Source organism: Limulus polyphemus, unplaced genomic scaffold, assembly GCF_000517525.1.
Source record: "Limulus polyphemus unplaced genomic scaffold, Limulus_polyphemus-2.1.2 Scaffold560, whole genome shotgun sequence".
Classification (NCBI taxonomy): Eukaryota; Metazoa; Arthropoda; class Merostomata; order Xiphosura; family Limulidae; genus Limulus; species Limulus polyphemus.
In genome coordinates, this window is record NW_013666170.1 from 429,504 (window position 1) to 435,559 (window position 6,056).

General features: G+C 32.9%; 1 protein-coding gene across 2 annotated transcripts in view; it reads right to left on the reverse strand.

Annotated features, from left to right (window-relative positions):
• Positions 1 to 6,056, reverse strand: part of LOC111085702 (chemokine-like receptor 1) — a 56,305-nt gene that overhangs the window by 48,569 nt on the left and 1,680 nt on the right. The window lies entirely within an intron of this gene.

The following is a 6,056-nucleotide window of genomic DNA, read 5'->3' on the forward strand; positions in this document are numbered from 1 at the left end:
TATTTTTAAAAAGGTAATTATTTTATAGAGACAAACATTTAAGTATGCCTTTGCGCATATACATGATTACTTATACTGTTTCTAATAATGGCTGGAGACGGCTTAAATGGGTAATGAAGAAAAACTTTAATATAAGTTTAACATGACAGCAAATGTACAACGTTGTCAAAGTTTTTCTTCATTACCCATTTAAGCCGTCTCCAGCCATTATTAGTCTCAAAGTGGGTTCCTCGTCATCGAATTTACTTGTAGTTTGTATATTCACAAGCAAAGAAAAATACTTTTCCAAACGGAATTAAATGTAGGGATATTAGCCATCCCTACGTTTACTTCCTTTTTTCTAAAGTTTTTCTTTATTTGTTTGCTTGTTTTTTTTTTAATGAAATGTTTCAATAGACATAGGAAGGTTGTATTTATAAAATGAGGTTACAACTGTTTATCTATAATTGGCTGGTAATTCCTGTTTCACCCTGTACTTACGTTTTTTGAAGGAACATCAGATTTCTGTAAGAAAGTTAACTTCAAAGGTTGATGATAACATCGTTTACACATCGTTTTTTTTAAAAGTTACTACTAGTTATTAATAATACTTATAAACGTGGATACTCCGTTTAAAACTATGTCACCTCAGTAAATTTGGTTGACACCATTGTTTTGGTTTTTAAGTTATCATGTTATAAAAAAGAAGCAGAAGAAAATTTGTTTGTCTTGAATTTCGCGCAAAGCTACACGAGGGCTATCTGCGCTAGCCGTCCCTAATTTAGCAGTGTTAGACTAGAGAGAAGGCTGCTAGTCATCACCACCCAACGCCAACTCTTGGGCTACTCTTTTACCGACGAATAGTAGGATTGACCGTAACTGTGTAACGCCCCCACGGCTGAAAGGGTGAGCATGTTTGGTGGGATGGGTAATCGAATCCGCGACTCGCAGATTGCGAGTCGAGCGCCCTAACCACCTGGCCATGCCGGGCCAAAGAACCAGTTGAGGTCATTATAAACTTCAGCGCCGTTTAAACTATAAATTGTAATCTATATGTTCCCATATTATAACAGATTACGACAGGTAAGATTATTTTAATCTTTAGCACCGTTTAAACTTTAAATTGTCATTGAAATATTCCTATATTGTAAAAACATAACACCTGAACGTATTCCGACAAAGTTGTATTTAATGAAGTAGGTAAGTTAGTTATAAGCTAATCGCTGTTTGAACTTTGAACGTTCCTATATATTGTAAAAAGGTTCTATTATGTGTATTCCATATAATTATGCATTATAATATTTAGCAACGTTCTAAGTGTACAATTAACTCCGTCATATTGAAAGAAATAATATAGTTTCCAGCTGATTCGTAATTGCACCTTATTTCAGTTTTTAACAAACTACGTGAAGTTTAAAATGATAATATGGTGAATATATTAATTTAATATTAATTTATTTTATGATTCGTCAGGTAAAAGGCATAGGTATCGCCTTGAAATTCTTAATAATACAGCATGCAATTGACTGTATTTTCACAGTGAAAAACAAGCGATTAATCCCATTTCAACGCTTTACTTTTAACTTATTGTTTTATCGGGATAAACGATATTAGCATAGCGAATAAGAAAGGACTAGAATGATACTTCCAAGTAACTTTCTTAACGATTCGAATAAGCTTATTAGTAATAAGTATGGAACTCATGCTTTTCAAGCAATATTCATTTACCACAGAAATTAAATGCTTGGTCAAAATTGACTCTTAATTAACTATATTGTTCTGAATGATAATTTCATTGCTTACAGAAAACATCCAAGATTTTTTTACTGATAACTAACGCTTCTTTCCTTCATGTAATTTGCTATAAATAACGCATGTTATTTTCCTTTCGAAATCTTGACAACATTATTTAAAAAAATGCTCCCATCTAGCACAAGGCCTAGTAACGATTTAAGATTTCAAGATAAGTGAATAAAAGCTTGCTCTAATGTAAATTTTCTTATCTTACGTTGGGACAGCAGTAAAAATGAGCATGCAAGCCTTGTCTTTTTAATGAGAAGTAATTAATATGCCGTTTCTCTAACGATATCAAATAAGTTTATTCGAAGTTTGTAGTGTAATATTCCACAAGAGAGTAAGATGTACAGACAATACAATGACTGTAACATAGCTATCTATCAGATAATATAATTGTAATACAAGCTATTTATTTTAAACAAATCTGCTGAATTAACACTCTTTTGCCTATTTAACAGGAATTTAATCAAGGCCGAATACTTATTAAAGTAATATGGCACAAATACAGGTTAATCAACTTGTAATTCCACGGAGCAGTTAACTAAACAAAATAAATTTTGATTTTAGCTATTGTGTATATAGAAATAAGAGGGAATCCTCAATAGCCGCGGCACTTGAAATCCTTTTAGGTATGATTAGAGTAAATTAATTTACAAGACTTTTTTTTTCCTTTTTATTAAAATGGCAGGGCAAGTACTACCACCCCCACCCTGGTCCATTGAAGTTAAACTATTATTTAATGGTCATAAAAAGACCATCATACTTTTTAGCCGCGGCATAGTGGCTCATAGAATGGCTCTAATTTTTTTTTTTCAAATACAAATTTTTAAGTCATAGCTCCGTCATCTCTTGACCGATTTGATGTCTAATTACAGTTTTAGACTACACCCAAAGTCTCATAGATTAATTTACTTTAATCGTGCCCAAAACAATTTCAATTTGAAGGTAAACTGGTAGAGATCCTGATGAGTAATAAAACTGAATAGAGTACACGCGCACCCTACGTTTGGTATTGCTGGCATACAAACATGTAGCTAATAAAATGCTAATTTCAAGTGCTGCGGTTATTAAGGATTATATCTTTTTTTCAGATTTTACCAAATTACACAAAGTTCAAAACGATAATATGGTGGCTTCTTAAGATGTATGTTATAAATAGTCAGGTAAGAACTGTAGGCATCTCCTTAAAATTATTAAAAACACGGTGACGGAAACCAATTGACTGAACTTCCACAGCGAAAAACGAGTAATTAATCTTATTTGTTGCTTGTAGTTAAGCGCAAAGCAACACAATGGACTATATGTGCCTACCACGGGTATCGAAACCCGGTTTTTAGAGTTAGAAGTCCGCAGACTTACTCTGTGACACTAGGGGGCAATTAGTCCCATGTAAACGCCTCACTGTTAACTGGTATTTTACAAAGATTAATAAATATTAGCAGAGGGAATATGAAATGGACAGAGTAATTCTTACATGGAACATTTTTATCGATTAAAAACATAATACCTAGTTATATTTTAAATTTTACTTCTATTATAATCTTTCAACCTACCATATCATTACCACCCTTTTCTGGTTTAGCACTAGGGAAGAAGTTTCAAAAGAATGCTCATAAAACATTATTTTAACATATTGTAATTTTACAGCGGTTTTTGTCACAAATAAAAATCACAACTATGATGTTTTATATGAGAGATTATCAGGGTTGATAATGTTTTTTTTTCTTTCATTAAAGTGGCTGCACACACACACACACACACACATATATATATATATATATGGGATGTTTTGAGGAAAACTGGCTGGCTCCACTTAGACAAATTGTTTTATAAGTATTACAACAAGCATATATCAAAACGTCATGTGATTGTATACACAACGTTGTAGGTCGTGAACTTATTTCTGCTTTCTCTATCTTCATACTGTTCTCAAACTTTCAATCATGTATCCAAAAATGACATACTGTTTGATAAGAGAATTATTAAGGTAACCCTAATCTCTCCTTCTACTAAGGTGTATAGCTACAGGGTCGATATAACGAAGAACAGCTAGCCAAGTAACTGTAGTCATAACAGCAAACATATCAGTACAAAAGATCAAAAAGGAATTTTTATGAACATACCTATTTTAGCAGATGCTCTCAATGTTTCACAAGTAAAAATAAGATTTTATGACAACCAAAACATTCTTGAAACGCACTAAAACTAATGTGTTCATAAGAATTTATAAATCATTTGAGTTTGCAGAGAAATTCTGTTAGCTCAGAATTTTTAAATAATTTCTAACCTAATAACAACATTTATGCTACTTTATGAAAGTATTTTAACATGAAAAAGTCAAGAAGGCAAAAGCCTCATTTTGATATAGCCTGGAAATCTGTCAAATATTTTTTTAAAAAATCACTGAATATTTTTTATTCTTAAGACGTAGATTAATAATTGTTTAAATTTCCTACTTTTATTGTTACTGTTGTTTTCATTTCTTACAAAACTTAAAGATTCAGGAAAATCAGTCAACCAGTTAAATATGCTATTCACATATGTTGTTTAATTACCAATGAAAATGTTTTTGATCTTGGAGTAGTAACAAATCCTTCACATATTTTTTTCTGATTTGTTACGACGTTAAAAAGTGGGTTCCAATATCCGTGATGAGCAGAATACAGATAGTCCATTGTGTAGCTCTGTGCTTAACAAAAACCGATCAGAAATGAATCGAACTGATGTGTTATATAAAAATTAACTGTTTTTAATAATTCTATTTTTGTTTCAACAACATTTACAGTTAAAAGAACAGCAATTGCTTGTAGTTACGTGGTTATCCCTCCAGTGGCTCTGAGGGCTTATAACACTAAAAATCGGGTTTCGATACCAGCAATATGTATAATACAGATATTTCAGTGTATAGCTTTGCGCTTAACAACAAGCAAAGAGTTATGTGGCCGCCGGTTCTCTAACGCAAGTAAATGGGCAGTGGCGGGATTATTAAATTAAGAAAAACGTTTCACTTTGACAATGGGAAATAAAACTGTCATGTAATCGTAAGGTTGTGTCTAAAACTCCCAGAAAAACCAGCCTGATATTTTTTTGTACATTTCTTTATACATACATAATCCAAAATCATAAAGTGGAAAGTTTATTTAAAAGTACTTATTTTTACCAGTTCCCCTTTTGGTCCCAAATCCCGCGAAAGTGAGTGAGTGACACTACAGAACATAAACACAAAAACAAACATTCTATTTCATTGAAGTACTAGCGTAGTTTACACATAGCTCACAGATGCTTCTTGTATGTTATTGGAAGATACTCCAATGTCTCAAGTTTTCTAGGCTGCGTGTTGCGTGCAGAACGGTAATTGGTTTCTTTGTAAATTCGCTCTTAATCAGCTATATGTTATTTACACTGTTCAGCTTCATGGTAAAGTTAAATAGTAAACGTTTCTTGGTTTTAGATACATTGATGTTTCTCAAGCGCTAAAAAATATATGTCATGATTGAACATGAGAGTTAATTGGCTCTTTTCCCTTAAAAATTTACGAACCTGTATATCTTTAAAAGCTAATTCCCAGAAGTTAATGCTTTAAGACATCCACTTTTATTGGTAGATAAATTAAAATACAACACGTGAACAAACACAAGTAAGAAACGATGGGAGGAGAAACATTTGTTGAGCATTTTGAATAAACCAAAACGTAATAAAATCTAGTTCCGAGCGAATCATTAAAGGATTAAATTGATCTAAATAAATGTCCACAATAATAGAACTCATTAAATATTGTTACAAACGATGATTTTTTTCTGAAAAACAGGGTGGTTGGCCTTTGGAATGAATTGCCTTCGGATATTGTGGAGGTAGTAAATTCAAGTGAGTTTAAGTGAAAGCTTGACAAGTATATGAATCATAAGGGTTGGATTTAAGATTTTTTAAAATTTATTCAATAAGAGTTTGAGTTTAGTTTAGTTTAGAGGATGGGACAGCCGAGATGGACCAACAGGTTCCATGTTGTCCCAAAACATTATATCATGTTAACATTAAAATATGTGATTATTGCATTTTTAAATCCTTAGAAGGCCCGGCATGGCCAGGTGGTTATCGCGCTTGACTCGCAATCTGAGGGTCGTGGGTTCGAATCCCCGTCACACCAAACATGCTCGCCCTTTCAGCCGTGGTGGCGTTATGATGTGATGGTCAATCCCACTATTTGTTGGTGTAGCCCAAGAGTTGGCGGTGGGTGGTGATGACTAGCTACCTTCCCTCTAGTCTTACACTGCTAAATTAGG